Raw genomic sequence first — 18,577 nt, forward strand, 5'->3', positions numbered from 1 at the left:
GGGCTCGCGGGGGAAGGGGCGGAGCCGACCTCCCGGCTGGTTCTGCAAACCTCTCGCTTCCAACCTCGTCTTTCCGCGCCCTTTCTGGACACCCGAGCCCAGCTCTGAGCGGATTAATTTGACACCTACTGTGTGCCAGCCCCCTCCCCGCCCTCTGCGCCGTAGTTAGCATTATCCATGGGAGCTACTGTCCCGAGTGCTTGATATGCGCTAGCTCATTAAAGTTTCACAGCCTCTCCATCATCATCCCCATTTTACGTATGAGGAAGCTGAGGCTCAGAGAAGTTAAGAAATAGGAGGTAGAGTTTCAAGGGATGACTAAGAGAAGATGTCAGCCTTGAAGAGCTGTCAGTTCTATTATGGGAGATTAGTGAAGGCTGACTCTATGCCAGGTACTGAGCTAGGCATTCTTTCCCCCATTATGTGTTTGAGGAAATTAAGGCTCAGACGCCTGAAGTAATTTGTGCAGGGTCGCTCTGCCAGGGGGCCAAATTGTTACTCCAATCCTACACTGTCCAGCCTCATGGCCAAAAGACCTCCTGGGAGAAGACTAAAGGAGGCACAGGCAGAAGATCCAGGGACCCAAAGAAGCGGATGTGCGCTCTTTGGGGAATTAGGGGTGGCTTCAAGGAGGAGGGGAAATTTGAGCAGATGGTGAGAGGTTGAGAGCGGCTGGAGGTGGAGGTTAGAGGAAGAAGGAGCAGGACAGAAGAGGCGAAAGGGATTCACAAGGCCAGATCACCCAAGGCCTTGGGCCTTGGATCCCAAGCTCGGGAGTGTAAATGTCATCCTGCTGGCAGCCAGAAGTTGACCACGGGAGTCTTTAAACAGTGGGGTGAGCTAACTCAGCCCTCACAGAGGAGGTGACATTGAAGCATGTGTTAACAGCAGCGACAGCAGCTGTTGCTTAGGGAATGAGAAGGTTTTAGGAGAAGTAGCAAATGCTTCCAGAGCTGTGTACTTTTCCACTGATCATCTGGTGAATATCCCAGGGAGGTGGATTTCAACTTAGTGTGAGAAAATGCTTTCCTCCAAAGCAAACTGAAGGGAGGTGGATCAAAGTCCTGTGGCAGCCTAAGGGGGAAGCCCAGCTCCACCCCTCTCTAGCTCTGTGGCCTTGGGCAAGTGTCTTCACCTGCCTGCTGCCTCAGTTACCTCATCCACAAAATTGGCGTGATTATATGGTTGTTGTGAGCATTACATGATATAATGCTTGTGCAATATTTTGCATAATGTGGCCAAATGTTAATTGGTGAATCTAGGCAAAGAGTGTTTATTGCACTATCCTTATAACTTTTCTGCTGGTTTAAATTTTTGCAAAATAAAAAAGTGCACGCGTAGGAGAGGAGACAGACCATTCTTGCCTGCAGAGAATACTCAGAAACTGATACCAATGATAGCCTCTGGGGAGGGGTGCTGGGTGGTTGAGAGGTGACCTACTTTTAATTTTCACTGTAAGCCTTTTTGTTCCCCTCGGATTTGGTAATGTGCGCATGTACACTTTGTTTTAAAATAATTCTTAAAAGTCCTATCCATGCCTCAAGGCAAACTCAAAGGCCACTTGCCTTAAGAAAATGCTTGGCATGCTCTGCTCAAGTCAGTGGACACATCCAGCACCTGCCTTGAACAGGAAGGGTCCACAGCTGGGGGTATAAAAAAACCTTTGATTCAGGCCTGCCTGGAAGGAGCTCAAATAGAAACAGGAGACAGACAAATTCAATCTAGGGTGTTTTAGGGGTCCAGACAAGAGCACTCAGCTCTGTATGCAGCTTCAGGGAGGGCTACTTGGAGGAGGCAGTGCCTGGGCTGAGTCCTGAGCCCAGGAATACTCAGCCAGGAGAAGGTAGAGTGAAGGCATTCCAGACAGAAGGAGCACCGTGAGCTCAGGGACTTGAAAGCAAAGGGTGTATCCGTATATAGAAGCACCTCGACATTACTGGGCAGTGCAGAGAAGCAGGAGGGACAAGCAGTGAGAGCGAAGGGTTGGCACCTGATGTATGAATACCTGTAATGATACATTAAAGCTCAACCTCCTCAGGGAGGTAGGGGGTGTTGTTGTTGTTTTGGTTATCGTTATTATTATTTTATCTCCATTTTACAGAAAACACACGTGAGGCTCAGGGCATTTAAGGAATTTGCCTGTGATCACACTACAGACCCTCTAAGTGAGGATTCAAGCCCACACAGCGAACCGTTAACTGAATTTTTTAGATTGAGCACTTGAATAAGGGCTGTTGGCCCGGAGAATAAATCAGAGGCAGAAGACTAGAAACACAGCTTACGAGGAAACTGCTATAACAGCCCAGAGCCACCACCCAGCCTGGGTGGCTCACTCGGTTGTCTGACTTGGACTCGGGTCATGATCTCACAATTTGTGAGTTCGAGCCGCATGTCAGGCTCTGTACTGACAGCTCAGAGCCTGAAGCCTGCTTCAGATTCCGTGTCTCCCTCTCTCTTTCTGTCCCTTTCCTGCTTGTGCATGTGTGCTCTCTCTCTCAAAAATAAATAAATAAACATTAAAAAATATATATTTAAAAAAAATAGCCCAGAAAGTAGAGATGGAAGGAGCCTGAACTAAGACGGGGTCAGTGAGAGAAGATCAGAGTGAACTTGGGAAATATTTAAGAGTTGGAATAAGCATATTTAACCTTTCATTGTGCTGCTGTCCAAAACTCGACTAGACTATGACTGCAGGGCTGGATCTGGGTCACTGCCGCATTTCCTGTGCTGGCTTCAGTGCTTGGCACATAGTAGGTGCTCACAAAGCACATGCTGAGTGAATGAATGAAAACTTACTCTTCTGGCTTGTATTGTCGTATGTCCCACAGCAGACTATAAAACTCACACAAACAGGCTCTGTGTCTTATATAGCCTTAGCTTCCATTTCCAGGAGTCTAGAAGAGCACTTTGCACAAGGCCAAATACTCAATGTAAAATGTTCATTGGGCTGTACACTTAAGATTTGCTCACTTTATTGTATATATCTCAATGTATAATGTATATTTCAAATAAGCAATAAACAAAGGAACAGGCAAGCAAAGGCCTCTCAAGTGGGCCCCAAGTGCAAGGAAGTCCTGCTATGTGCGTGGCATCTTAGGAGGGAGCAGAACTCTCTCTCTCTCTCTCTCTCTCTCTCTCACACACACACACACACACACACATCCACCCTCCAATCAAGCTCTAGAACCTCCCCCACACACAGGCACAAACATAGAAGTAACCACTATTTGATCTCTATCGCTGTAGGTTAGTCTGGTCTGTCCTTGAACTGTGTACAAGTAGAATCTGTACTCTGTGTGTCTGGCTTTTCACACTCAACAGTAGGACTGCGAGATTCATCCGTGTTGTGGCGTGTGTCAGTACCTCATGCTTTTTCACTGCCAACCGCAGAGTCCACGGTGTGGCTAAACTATAGTTCACCTAGCCGTGCTCCTGTGCGTGGCCACCAGGGATGTTTCCAGTTTGGGACATTATGAATAAAGCTTTTAGGGACATCCTCACGCATGCCTTTATTTCTGTTGGGAACACCCAAGAGGGGGACAGCTGTGCTTTTGGTATAAGTGTTTAACTCAACAGGAAAATGCCGAACAGCCCTTCCAACCTGGGAGCTCTCTCTTCTCTCTCCCTTTTTCTTCTAAAGTTGATAATAAGGTTTACCTGGGATAACATGTTAACTCTGCAGCTTACCAGGGCCTTCCCATGGAAAGTCTGAATCAGTGTATCTGTTGGAGGTCAGGAATCTGTTTTTTAAATAAAGGTGCCAGGCATTTCTTGTCTTTAGGCAAGTTTTGGAAACAGTGGATGGGGCCATGTTTCCCAAATCCTGCAGGATTTAAAAAATACCTACTCTGAGCCTTCATTCCCAGGTATTCTGGAAAAGCTCTGCAGGGATTCCAGTGTCCATGAGGGGGCGAGGACCACTGGTTAAGGGAGCATGAAGAGGAAAAGGCTTTGAGGTCAGACAGACCTGGGATAGTCCCAGTAGACGTCATGTCTCAGGTGGGTGTTGCCACATAAAACCACCCCATCCCTACAGAACGGGTGGCTTAACCACTGTTTCATTGCCTCTCACTGTTCTGCTGGTCTTGCCTGGGAAGTTTCATGCAAGTACAGTCAGATGGTGACCAGGCCTGGGTCCTCTGAGGGCTTGACCGTAACCCCAAAGCGGGCCATCTGGACCACTCCCTCTTCTTCCAGTCTCCGAGCCTCCTCTCTCCCCCATGGCCTTTCCCCTTGTCTCTTCAGTGGCACCTCGGGGTTCCCCAAAGTGTTCCACGAGGGAGGAGCAGAAGCTACCGGTCGTCTCAAAGACTAGGTTGGCATTGGCACGCTGCGTCTGCATTCTATTAGCACAAGGCTGCCCCAGACTTGTGGGAGTGGACCACACAAGGGCGTGAATCCCAGGAGATGTGGTTCGCGGGGGGCCAGCTCTGAGACTACCTCCCACAAATAGCGTCTACGCCATAGGGTTACTATGAGGACTAAATAAATTCATATACGTGACATGTTCAGAACGGTACCTGAAGCATAGTAAGCGCTTCAAAACTATCAGCATTTATTATTATGCCCACAACCCTATGTTGGCAAATTTTTTTCTGTAAAGAGCCAGGGAGTAAATGTTTTAGGCTTTGCAGGCGATACGGTCTCTGTTGCAACTACTCTACCCTGCCATTGTCACATGGAGGCATTCATAGATAATACATAAATGAATGAATATGGCTGTGTTCCAATAAAACTTTATTTACAATGACTAGTATTCGGCCAGGTCTGGCCATCTTTCTTGGCTCCCCTCTTTTCCTATCACTTGAGCCTCCCCGTACTGGCCAGTCTCTCAAAATAGTCTCCCTGGTCCCTGCCTTCGTCTAGCCCCTGTCAGGGAATTCGTGATCGTGGAACACTGACAGTGTGCTGGGCTCTGTGCTGGAGGTGCTGGGTATCCATCACATATAACCTCACGAAGCCCAACTATCACCCTTTGAAGTTAGCTCTGGCAGTGACAAGTGGTGCCTAATAGGGGTCTTTGTACCCTGCCCCCTTTGGGGAGACTGCCCCCAGTCTCCCCAAAGCCACCCCAAATGAACATATACTTTAATTAAAATGCAGGTACAGTGCAGCTTTGAGAAAAGCCTCCTAGCCCTTCCCTGATGGCCACCTGGGATTAGTATTATTCTCAGTTTACGGATGAGGAGGCTCAAGTGGCCTCTATGGAAGCAAGGTCCGAAGATCTTGGAGACCCCTTCCGGCTGGGACTCTATGTTGCTCTTCTACCGCAGGCACCAAATGACAATAATCCTCAGATATGTGCCGGAAGAGAATGTCACACACTGAACATACAAAGTCGACCACAAGGGCCATGTAGCCATTCTGTTAAGATTTGAAATATACATATCCTTTGACCTAATGATTCCACTTCTGGAAAGGTAGGTTGTAGAATTACTCACACAGATACACAAAGATACGTTACATTCAAGGATGTTGTTCACTGCATCATTGTTCTTAAGAGCAGAGACCTGGAGATGTGCCAGCTATCTGCCATGAAAGGATCAGATAAATAAATTATGGTTCTTTGATCCAGGGGAGTGCCACCAAGCTATTAAAGAACGAGAGAGTTTTGAAGCTGCCAACCGTCTGCAAAATATGAAGCTTGAACCCTAGTGGGTAAATGGTGTATACAGTGGTAGCTCATTCCTGTTTTAAGTATATATGTATCTGCAATATACGGTCAGTATTTGCATAGGAAAGGTCTAGAAGCACATACACCAAACTGTTGTAATTAATCATGGGAGATAAAAGAATGGCGACTCTCACCTAAGCTCTCGATTTCTATAGTATGTAAAAACTTTTCTTAAACATTTTTTAATGTTCATTTATTTTTGAGAATGAGTGAGAGAGAGAGAGACAGTGCAGGCAGGGGAGGGGCAGAGAGAGAGAGAGAGGGAGACACAGAATGTGAAGCAGGCTCCAGGCTCTGAGCTGTCAGCACAGAGCCGACGCGGGGCTTGAACCCATGAACCGTGAGATCATGACTTGAGCAGGAGTAGGACGCTTCACTGACTGAACCACCCCGGTGCCCCTGTAAAAACTTTTTAAACAAACTTTCGGCTTTTTACTCAGGTAGAGAGAATTGTACTTTGAAGGTCAGCCTGCCAATCACCCAGCTTCAACAATCAATTCAAGACAAGTCCCATTTCTGGTAAAACCCCATCCACTTCTCCTCTCCTATGTTATATTGAAGCAAATCCCCAACTAATATCATTCCTTCCATAAATACTTCAACATGTGCCTCTAATAGATAACTATTTTTATTTTTTATTTATTTTTTAAACTTTTTTTAATGTTTATTTATTTTTGAGACAGAGAGAGACAGAGCATGAATGGGGGAGGGTCAGAGAGAGAGGGAGACACAGAATCCGAAACAGGCTCCAGGCTCTGAGCGGTCAGCAGAGAGCCCGACGCGGGGCTCGAACTCACGGACCGCAAGATCATGACCTGAGCCGAAGTCAGCCGCTTAACTGACTGAGCCACCTAGGCGCCCCAAAGATAACTATTTTTAAAAAGTAGCCAAGGGGCGCCTGGGTGGCGCAGTCGGTTACGCGTCCGACTTCAGCCAGGTCACGATCTCGCGGTCCGTGAGTTCGAGCCCCGCGTCGGGCTCTGGGCTGATGGCTCGGAGCCTGGAGCCTGTTTCCGATTCTGTGTCTCCCTCTCTCTCTGCCCCTCCCCCGTTCATGCTCTGTCTCTCTCTGTCCCAAAAAAAAAAAAAAAAAAAAAAAAAAAAAAAAAAAAAAAAAGTAGCCACAATACCTTTATCACACCTAAAAAAATAATTCTTTAATATCATCAAATGTCCAGTAAGTAATTTCCAGTTATCTCATAAAAACATGACTTATTTTTGTAATATGAAAAAATAAAGCTTCCAAAAGAAAAAAATGTCAATCCAGACAGTAGACTAGTACAACTTTCCTGGAGGTTTGTTTAGTGATACTTATCAAAAGCCTTAAAATTGTGCTTATCTTTTGACCCGGGAGTGCCAACCCATGAATTTATTCCAAGGAAACGAAAGAGGGGCACAGATACCGTTCGCCAGGGTGTGTGGTGCCTGTTACAGAGAAGTTGCTTGAAAAGTATTTGTTGGATCTGAGGTTGAGCCGCAGCTTGTCCTTTGCAGCTTTGTTTGTAAAAGGAAAAACTGAAAGCAGCAGGAACACACGACATGAGGGTACTGGCTAAGTAAGTGACGGCAGACCCATGAAATGAAATGTCCTGCCATTTAAAATCAGGTTGTAAGAGCACATGTAGCTCCCCCTCCTTCAATGGGTGCAACTTAGCCCCCCTCCCCTGGAATGTGGAGACGTCTACGCAGTGGAGTGCAGAAGGGAGAACACTACTTTACCCTGGAGAAATCAAGCTCCCTTACCTTAACACCAGCAGTGATAAATCATGTGGATATCAGGTATTCCCTGATCTGATGTAAGGGGCGCCTCAACCTTGTGCTCTTTTCTCACAAAAACCGCAACCCTGGTCTCATCGTTAGAAAAACATCAGACAATGGGGCGCCTGGGTGGCTCAGTCGGTTGAACGTCTGACTTCGGCTCAGCTCATGATCTCGCGGTCCGTGAGTTCAAGCCCCGCATCAGGCTCTGTGCTGACAGCTCAGAGCCTGGAGCCTGCTTCGTATTCTGTGATTCCCTCTCTCTGCCCCTCCCCTGCTCATGCTCTCTCTCTCTCTCTTTGTCAAAAATAAGTAAACTTTAAAAAAAAAAAAAAAAAGAAAGAAAGAAAAACACCAGACAAGCCCACATTGAGGGGCATTCTACAAAACCCCTGAGGAATGTTCTTCAAAACTGTCCAGGTCACGAAAAACAAGGCAAGACTCAGTGTCATGGACTAGAGGGGCTGAAGGAAATGACTTCGACTGAATGCCACGTGGGCCCAGAGGGGGTCTTGGAACAGGAAAAGGACATTTGTGGAAGAACTGGGAAAATCCTAACAAAGTCCGTAGCGTAGTTAACGATATTTTACTAATGTTAATGTTTCCATTTTGGCAAACGGACTATGGTTATACAAACGAGATGTTAACGTTAGGGGAAGCTAGATGAAGAATATATGGGAACTCTGTTGCTCTGTCTGCTGTAAAAGTAAAATCATTAAAACATTTAATATTAGGGAGCAGCTGAGTGGCTCAGTCAGTTACGCGTCTGACTTAGGCTCTCACAGTTTGTGAGTTCGAGCCCTGCATCGGATTCCATGCTGGCAGTGCGGTCTGCTTGGGATCCTCTCTCTCCCTCTCTCTCTGCCCCTCCCCTGCCTTCTCTCTCTCTCTCTCTCTCTCTCTCTCTCAGATAAATAAATAAACTTTAAAATTTTTTTAATATTATTTTTTTTGGAGAAAAACCAGAATGTATGTATTTGTTAGCGTAGAAATATATTTATGATATGTTAAGGGAAAATCTGTGGACGGCCTCATACAGTTTCTGCCTAATGAGCCCATTTTTGTAAAAAAAAAAAAATGTACTAACAAGGTGTGTGTATACACGTGAGTGGATGTACCTGCACATACACACATAGGCAGGAAAGCAAAAGCCTGGAAGCATATACTTCCGCGGCTGTAGCCTCCAGGGGCCAGGCAAGTAAGGAGAGCAGCGATTCGGGTGACAGCTGGAATGTTCGTGGTCCTTCTAAAATGGACCGTGACCTCGTGGTGCCAGCCAGCTGCGGTCCCGCGGGACTCGGTCTGGAGAGAGCTTCTCATTTTCCAAAAGAAACCCAAATCCAGGTTGTTACCCCAATGTCCAGGGCCCGCTCAGCTGTGGGAAAGAGTCGTTCAGGGTCTCACAGCCAAGGAGAAGAGGCAGGCAACACAGGCGACCAGCTGGACTGCCCCCGCCTTGGCCTCACCATCTGCACCGGGGCCTGGAGGACAGCCAGCTGTCCGGGGCAGGGAGAGGCTGCCGCTTTCCGGCCTGCGGGCCTGCGTGCGGCCAGGCTGAGGGGTGGAGGCTCATTGCCTGCATGCCTGGGTTCTGACCCTCTGGTTCACCAGGTCGCTATGCGGGCAGTCGCTCTGTGGGTGTGCGTGTGGGCGTGTGGTATGGACATAGCATCTCCTTGGGCATCCGTGTCTGTGCACGTCCGCGTGGGTCTATCTGATCCATGGGTCCGTGACTGCGTACATGAGGGTAGTACACAGGCACACATCTTTGTATCTGTTGCAACCGTGTGAGATGATGCCACACGTTTGTGTCTGTGAGCAGCTGCGCGAGCTGGCTGGCCCCGATGCCCGCGTCTCTGTGTTTCTACGGGACTGCCTATGTGTTTACGCTGGCTGTGCGTGTGTCTGCTCTGTTCAGTTGAATTGCATCTGCCTGCACGTCTGTTGCGTGTATGGGGGTCTTGGTTGTGTCCGTGCCTCTGTGTGAGTACATTCCAGCATCTGTGTCTGCGTGTTGTGTTTGGCTGAGTGTTCCTGTGTGTGTGCGCGTGTGTGTGTGAGTGTGTGTGAGTGCTGGATGCTGGGGGGCCTGCCCACTACAGCCAGGCCCATTCTGAGCCCTGGAGATATAACAGTGGGGGGTTGGGGGTCAAGGTTTGAGTCACTCACGATCAGTGCCAGCTTCTCAATGCCCTGTGCCCGGTTCTTGTAAGTTGCCATAAGAAGCACGTAGAGTCCAAGCACCCCCCTGCCAGCCCCTGAGCCCCAATCACTGGGTGAGAAGCACAAGGGTGACCAGCTGCAGGGGCCGGGCTTGGGGGACCCCAGAGTCCGCTCCTAGTGCACAGACACAGTGCAGCTAGCCGCCAGCCTGCCTTGGCCTGGCTCCTCCCGTGCCCTTGGCCTGCCAGTCTTTGGCCCAGGACACAGCCCCCACAGCCTGCTACCACTGCATCATCTCCCACAAGTACTGCCCGAAGGCCATTTGTTTATAGGAGACGAGTGCGGCGTAGCCTGATTTGATCACTCCCCAAACACAGGCTTCTGGTACAGGAAGCCTGTCTGGTCATCCTTCCTATGAAGTGACTCGGGGGGTGGGAGGGAGGAGGGGAGAACCAAGGAGACCGGTAAGTGAGGGGCAGTTTGGGCACGGTAAAAGAAACAGGAAGTCTCAGAGCCTTGAGGCCAGAGGGGCCCTTGGAGACCAATCCCCTGTTTTATAAATGGAGACCCTGAGCCCAGACAAGGCAAGATCCTGACCTGAGGCAACACAGCAAGGCCCGGGCAGAACTAGCATCGCCTTTAGAGACCTGGGTAGTTATAAAATTCACAGGCCATAGGATTCATTCATTCATTCATTTAACAAGTATGAATTGAGCACCTACTATAGCCAGGCCCATTCTGAGCCCTGGAGATATAACAGTGGACAAGACAGACACGGTCCTTACCCTCACGGAGCTTATACTCCAGAGACAGACAGTACACAATGAAGTTAATGTCAAATCATGTAAAGGATACGAAATAAGAATATGCTTCATGATACATATGGTACCAGTGGGTACCGTGCTAGGCCACACAGAGAGAGAACATTCTCAACATTAAGGAAAATCCTTCCGACGGCACTGATCTAGAGAGTGAACAGAGGGACTGCGGTATTGGAGGGCCGAGGACGGTGACATCTGGGCTGTCCCGATGAGGAGCCAGCCAAACAGCAATGTGCCAGGAAGGGACAGCAGGTGCAATGTCTGTGAAGTAGGAATGAGCATGTTGTGGTCAAGGGACAGAAGAACGGTGAGGAGAGAGCACAGTGAGACGGGGTTGGGGAGGTTAACATGGGCCTTTGGGGCCTTGATAAGGTGTTTCTGTTCTATTTTCGGGGCACCAGGATGCCATGGGCAGGGAGGGAGTCAAGCAGGGGAGTGACATGGTTTTTAAAATGTATAGAGAATGGATTCATGGGGAGGGCGTAACAAGAATGGAAGGACAGAGACCTGAGGAGAATGCCGTCACATCGCAGAGAGGACGGTGACTGCAATTGGTGATGGGGGAGAGGGAGAGAGCCACCAGCCATAATCGAAACTTAGGGTGCTGGACCAAGCCATACCTGAAGCTAAGATCTGCCTGATTCCCAAGCTCCCATTTCTTCTCTCCTTTTGAGTACCAAGCACTGACGTGAACACCTTCATGAGCACCACCCACCTCTTTCCCCTCCCCCACAGGCTGCCTGAAAAGCCTCCAGTCTCTGTATAGAGCACTCAGACCGGTTCCCCAGGCTTCACTCAGTGCCCCAGGTCCAGTTGCCGTTCCAGGATTTTGCCCCCTCACCGCATCTTGGGGCTGATAAGATAGGCCCATCTGTTGCCTTGGGTTTGTGGGAAGAGGCTTTATGTCACTGGTGGTTCATTAACTTTCCCCACCATGATGGTTATCTCGGAGCTGGTGAGGAGGAGGCAGGAGGAACCAGCTCGCTCTGGTTCCAGGGGGCCCTAAAGGAGAAGGCTTGGGCTTTACTTGATGGGGGAGGGACTTTGGTTTGGTCTCAGGAAGAACTTCTTTTCTACAAAAAGCTGACGGCATAGCTGTGCATTACTAGTGGAGGCGACTCCCAAGGGCCCCAGAGTGGTGCAGGTAACCCACTCCCTAGAATGGGTACTGCAGAGACTGCTGTCTGTTCCTCTCATGCTCAAAGCTCATGCTTCCTCGGGAGCTTTGCACTCGTCCTTCTCTCTGCTGGAATGTTCTTCCCCCAGGACCCCATCTCCACTAATGGGCATTGACACCCTGAAGTCCGGTGTGTCTGTCTCCTTCTGGACCCCGAGTCTGAAACCATGCCTAGCACGTGGTAGAGGCTCCCATGAGGTTTCCAGAATGAATGGGAGGCCCAGATGAGCATCCCCTGGCGGCCGCCATTTAGAGAGCTTGCTCTGTGCCAGGCACCTTACCGCATGCCCTTACCACACCCCCAATGGCCCTTGGAAGAAGGTGTCTTCACTCCTGTTGGCTGGATCCAGAAACCGAAGCTGGGAGACGTAAGGTCACGTGCACAGGCGGTTTGTAGCGGCCCTGCCCGGGAGAGGCCCGGTAAGGACGAAGGAAGGGCCAAGGTTGGGTGAGGCTGCAGGCACACCGACTTTCCACATGACAGCTCCCCATTCATCCCCAGACCTCCACTTCCTGCCAAGCCCCACCCAGGCACCCCCACTCGCCCGAAGTCCTCAGGTATGACCACTTGCTCAAGGGCACTCGCTGTGGTGCTCAGTGGCGGAACCGGCGAGCCAGAGTCACGCAGCTAAGGAAAGGGACACAGCTGAAAGTCGCGCCCATCATGACCCTGGCAGGGCCCTGCTGGCAGACTGAGCCCTGGGCATGCCCGTGGCTCCACAGTCACAGGGCAGGCAGACCTGCCCACGGAGTGCACTTGGCCATGCCCTGGGCTCACAGCAGCTGGGTGGATTTGGGCAGCCTCTCCGAAGAAAGAATGGGGCTCACTCTTAGCGATCCACCAGGATTCCTTCCTGACCGGCCCCACCAGGGGGTGGGACTGTCCACGCTGAGAGGGTGGCTGAGGAAAAGGTTGCAAGAAAGCTGGTTCCGTCCTCCCAGCAACCTCTGAGCGGCGCCAGGAATTAGGACCAGAGTCCCCATCACTATCTGACCTTTCAACTGCACACAAGTGTGACTTTTATCACGAGAGAGCGAAAAAGCAGTACGTGTTATAAGAATAACACCTGTCAACACCCAATGCCAGAACCATTCTAGGCACTAACTCACACAACTCGCCGAGGAGAGAGTTGTCATCACCCCCATTTTCCAGCTGGGGAAACTGAGGCCCAGGTAACGTGACCAAGTCCACAGTGAGCAGGGGAGCCAGGACTCACACCTGGTGTGCTAGGGTTCGTGATACCCACCCACCGCCCAGCCCCAGCAGGCTGAAGTTCTGGATGCAAACCGTAAAGGGTTGTGTACTAGTGAAGGGCATCTTTGGTCCTTAGAGCCTAATCTGCATGGTGGCTATGGGACCGTGACCCTCATGTCTTGTCCTTGACTGTAAGTTCCTCGCGCACAAAAGAATGCGTCACAATCACCTTTGCTTCCACAGGCCCCGGTCCAGAAGGACCACGTGACACAGTGTGCCATATGATGGCGAGAAGTGCAGGCTCCCGTTGGTGCGGGCACTTTGAACGACTGTTTACGAATGTTGAACCAGCCCTGCATCCCAGGAATGAATCCCACTTGATCATGGTGAATAATTCTTTTTATATGCTGTTGAATTCGATTTGCTAGTATCTTATTGAGAATTTTTGCATCCATATTCATCAGGGATATTTGAACGACTGTTTAGTGGAACACACACAAACTAAACAGATGTGTGCCCAGTGACCGAGTCAGCCTGCTGCTGGGTATCAACCCAACAGAAATGGGCACTTGTGTCCACCCAGAGAAATGTACAAAAACATTCACAGTGGCCTTATTTGCAATCTTTTTTAATGTTGATTTATTTTTGAGAGAGAGAGAGAGAGAGATGGAGGATGAGCAGGGAAGGGGCAGAGAGAGGGAGACACAGAACCCAAAGCAGGCTCCAGTCTCCCAGCTGTCAGCACAGAGCCCCACGCGGGGCTTGAACCCACAGACTGTGAGATCATGACCTGAGCCGAAGTCGGATGCTTAACCGACTGAGCCCCCCGGGCGCCCCACGTAGCGGCTTTATTTGTAATAGCCAAGAACCAGAGACGGGAATGTGGTATGGTCACACCATAGTATATTCACACACCCAGTCACACTCAGCAGCAAAGACTAAACTACTGATAAGTGCAGCAAAAAGCTCAGAAGCCATGTTGAGGGCAAGGAGCCAGACGCAAAAGGGAACGTACTACAGGAATCCGTCGGCAAGAATTTCGAGAAGAAGCAAGTGAATCTGTGGTGCTGAAAGACCAGTGGCTGCCTCTGGTGGAGGGCATTTCGTGGGAAGGTGGGGGGCCTGGTGGGCTGCCGGACCTGCTCTGGAGGTTGGTCCAGGCTGTGGTCCCACACGTGCGTCCGATTTATGGAGTTTATGGTGTGGGACTCGTAGGACATACGTTTTCCAAAAAGTGAGTAACTATGAAAAAAAGAAATGCAGGCTTGGGAGCCTAGCTTAAATCTCGCTGTCGCTTCGGAGCTGGGTGGCCTCGGTTAGATACCTTTCCTGGCTCGCTGGGCCCCCATCGCTCAGGACGAGGATAACACCACTACTGTAACAACGGGGTTCTCTCGAGGGGCAAAATGGGGCATAAAGCACTTAGCACAGTGCCTGGCCCAGAGGAAGCGTTCAATGATTGGCAGCTATTATCGATAATGAAAGATTTGCACCACAAATCGTGAGGCGTTTAGTCCACAAATATTTACTAAGCGCTCCATGTGCCAGACGCTGGGCTGGGCTGTGCAGACAGAGCAGGGAACAATAGACTTAGCCCTTTCTGTCATGAGTTGACGTTCTAGTTCTTTCACCCGGTCGACACGCACGGCCCGTGACTTGCTCACAGTTGCACAGCTGATAAACACTTCGGCCAGGGCTCACATTCAGCCAATCTGGCTATTCCAGAGGTTCCTGAAGATAGTCCCTGCCCAGCCCCTGGCCCTCTGTGCCTGTCACCATGAGAGGGAAGATGGCAGTTCTGGGAGTTAAAATCCATGAGGGGGTGTGAGTTAATGAGTAATCCGCAGCTGCCATGCCTCCCAGTGGGAGAACGGAGGTATATGCCCCACCTCTTCAGGGTCCCAGGGGGATTAGTAGCAACCTACTCACTACAGCACATTGTACTAGCCTCCCTCCCTCCCCAGTCTACTTCCTTACCTGCCTACTGGTACTTTCTGGGGTCACATCTCCCCACAAAATGATTTGTCCCCAAATCCCCAAATCAGAGTCTGCTTTTTAGGAAATCCACCTGAGAGAGCTGGCCGTTGGCCACGTGGTGGGGAAGCAAAGAGATTGAGGATGGTCCCTGGCTAGGAGGCTTGGGTCCAGCTGCCCTCCAGACAGCTAGTCATGAAGGCTTCTCTCTTTCAGGAAGGTCCTGCAGAGAGCAGGGAGCCTTGCTGTGGCCTCGACATCACCTGGCTGCCCTCCCCAGTCCTGAGTTTGCCGGTGGCCTCCATCACAGAGGGGACAAGGCTGGCTCTCAGCAGGATTGCTCATCTAGAGTACCTCTTGGAGAAGCAGGTGGCTCAGGCGTTCCCACTGCCCTCCCCTGCCCTGAGCACCCAAGACACCCAGCCCTGGCCCCATAGTGCTCTGGCCCCTACTCTCGGCCAGATGACAAGCCCTGAGGCCAAGTGGCCTTCCCTGACGGTCTCTGAGGCCGGATTTCTCTTCTTTTCCCCTGCCCCCATGCTTCCTACCTGTGTTCTGTTCCTACGGCCTCCAGGACTTTGTGACCTTTGTAGGGCCGGGCAGGCTCTTCTGGAGTCTGGTGTTGGGACCATAGGGCACGGGGTGGTTTCCAATCCAGCATCTGGGGTGTGGGTAGCAGATCCTTATTGGCAGGCCAGGGAGATGCTGCAGGCCTGGATTCCAAAGGTCGGGATCTTCAAGTCCATCCTTCTGTGAATCCTCCCAAACTCTGTGCCGATAGCCATGGCAACAGGAATGGTAATAGTGTCTCCTTATTAGGAGATGGGATCTTTACAGAGGTGATCAAGTCGAAATGAGGTCATTCAGGCAGGCCTCCTCCGACATCACGGCATGCTTATAAAAGGGGGAAATTTGGACACAGAGACAGACAGACGTGCACAGATGGAAGACAGCCATGTGCAAGCCAGGGAGAGAGGCCTGGAACGGATCCCTTCCCTCACAGCCCTGGCAACACTTTCATTGGACTTCCGGCCTCCAGAACAGTGACACAGTAAATTTCTGTTTAGTTCCCCAGTCTGTGGTGCTTTGTCATAGCAGCCCTAGCAAATGAATATACATCTTTGTTGAGATATATTTCATATGTCACAAAATTCACTGATTTTTTTTTTAATTTTTTTTTTTTTTTAGCGTTTGTGTTTGAGAGAGAGAGAGAGAGAGAGAAAGAGAGAGAGAGAGAGAGAGAGAGAGAGTGCAAGCAGGGGCGGGGCAAAGAGAGAGGGAGACACAGAATCCGAAGCAGCCTCTGGGCTCTGAGCTGTCACACAGAGCCCGACGCGGGGCTCGAACTCATGAACTATGAGATCATGCCCTGAGCCAAAGTCGGACACTCAACCAACTGAGCCACCCAGACGCCCCTCCACATTTTCTTTATCCATTCATCTGAGCCAAAGTCGGACACTCAACCAACTGAGCCACCCAGACGCCCCTCCACATTTTCTTTATCCATTCATCTGTTGATGTAGAATCTAATTTATTTTATTTTTTTAAAGTTTATTTAAATAAACTCTATACCTAATGTGGGGCTCAAACTCTGGACCCTGAGATCAAGAGTCACATACTCTACCGACTGAGCCAGCCAGGAGCCCCTAATTTTACTTTAGAAAAAGGATTTGAGGGGCGCCTGGGTGGCTCAGTCGGTTGAGCTTCTGACTTTGGCTCAGGTCATGTTGTCATCATTCGTGAGTTCGAGCCCCGCGTCCGGCCCTGTGCTGATGGCTCAGAGCCTGGAGCCTGCTTCGGATTCTGTGTCTCCCTCTCTCTCTCTGCCCCTCCCCCACTCATGCTCGCTTGCTGTCTCTCTCTCTCTCTCAAAAATAAATAAACACTTTTAAAAAATGTGTACTGGAAGGGACAGAGGATGAGTCTCCAGCCATTGAAGAGAGATAATCGTTGCTGACATTGGAAAGGAAGAGATGGGTTGAATACTAAGGAGAAAGAAAAAATGTTCCTGAGCCTTGTCGCCCGAATTCCTGCTTCCCTGCTGACCCCAGTGTCCCAGGGACAGGGACCACGTAGGCTGCGTTCTCGGCTGCCTTCCCAGTGGGGCCCAGACCAAGGCCAGTGCTCAGAGAAACTGTGGACTATCCTCTGAGGGTGGCGGGCCCGCCGCTGTGGAAAGGGGTGCGCTAGGCTCCCGTGGTCCTGCCTAGGTCTCCAGTCACTACAGCCTTCTCTCTCCCCACCTGAAGGCTCATTCCAGCCAGACTTTGGCAACCTGCCTCATGCACTGATGGGAAGCTCACTCCCTCATGAGGTGGTCTCCCACTACCGAGAGCTCAGCATGCTTCAAGGTAAAAGCGCTCAGGGGGCACCAGGGTGGCTCCGTCGGTTGAGCGTCTCTCTCTCTCTCTCTCTCTCTCGAGAGAGAGAGAGAGAGAGAGAGGAGAGAGAGAGAGTCCGATTCTTGATTTTGGCTCAGGTCATGATCTCGCGGTTTGTGAGTTCGAGCCCCGTGTCGGGCTCTGTGCTGACAGCTCAGAGCCTGGAGCCTGCTTCGGATTCTGTGTCTCTCTCTCTCTCTTCTCCTCCCCCACTCGCGCTCTGTCCCTCTCTGTCTCTCAAACAATGAATAAATGTTAAAAAAAATTTTTTTTTTAAGTTAAAAAATAAATAAAAGTAAAAAATAGTGCTCAGAGGGACAAAGCACTGCCAAGGTCCCACGGCAGGTGAGAGGCACGATGAGGGCTCTGGCTTATTGTATGCCCCATACCCTCCTTGTTAACTCACAGCACCAGCAGCAGACTGAAGCCCGGGACTCCCCAGCTTAGCTGATGGTCGGGTCCCCACTCCCCTAATCCATGGGAGCAGCCTACAGGGCCCATCTTGGCTGGACCAGCTCCATCTCCTGGTTCCGCTTGTTTATAAAAGCTTTTTCTGGACATTTGTGACGACGTGTTGAAACAAAGCTGTGTTTCCTTGAGTCTGTCTGGATTTCATCCTGCTTATATTTAGCAGTGGAGAAATCTACATTTGTCACCCAAGGTGATGCCTTAACTGTCAAGAACTGTGCCCTGATGGTGGAATTTTAGGTGTGGTGGCTGAAATGTGGCCCTAGGCCTGGAGGAGGGGCTGTTTCAGATTCTCCTGGAGGTGGTGAGGAGGGGAGTGGTCCGGCTCGTCTCAGTCTAAGGAAAGGGCCACGCTCTGCCCCACCCCTGGGGCTGAGAGAAGGTACAAGAGCGTTTCTCAGGAATGAGCTTCAGAGGGAGCCAAGATGGGGGGAGGGGGTGGCGGGGGCAGACCCAGGCTCCCCTCCCACGGGACTGGCATTCTTTCCCGGAAACCTTGCAAGATGTCTGTGTGGCTCCCTGCTGTGGCCCGGGGTTCCACGGCATCCCCGAAATGCCGGGAAGGGCGGGCACGCTGGGCCAAATGGCTGCTGCCCCCATTGCCCCGAATTATGTGCAGCTGAATGGGTGGGCCCCTCCTACTTCATCTGAGTCCCAAGAATGCTGTCATCTGGCCACCCACAGCCTTATCAGCGTGGCCTTTCTCAGGATTGCTGGGACAAGGGGCGTGGGCGTTCTCAGGACTCCAGGGGATGCTGGGAATGCGTCTTTGCCTCCCCAAATCGCCGGCTCTCAAAGCTGGACGGACCTTCAGCTCCCTCCTCACTGAAGGGGAAACTGAGGTCCAGAGGGGACAGGGGCTTGCTTGCGGTCATGACTGATGTTTCAGTGCAAGGGACCCTTGCTTCTCAACCTTCTCCCTAGAAAAGAGTGCAAACCATGCCACTTGGGGACCGCGTCAGGGGG

Source organism: Lynx canadensis, chromosome E1 (genome assembly GCF_007474595.2).
Source record: "Lynx canadensis isolate LIC74 chromosome E1, mLynCan4.pri.v2, whole genome shotgun sequence".
NCBI lineage: Eukaryota > Metazoa > Chordata > Mammalia > Carnivora > Felidae > Lynx > Lynx canadensis.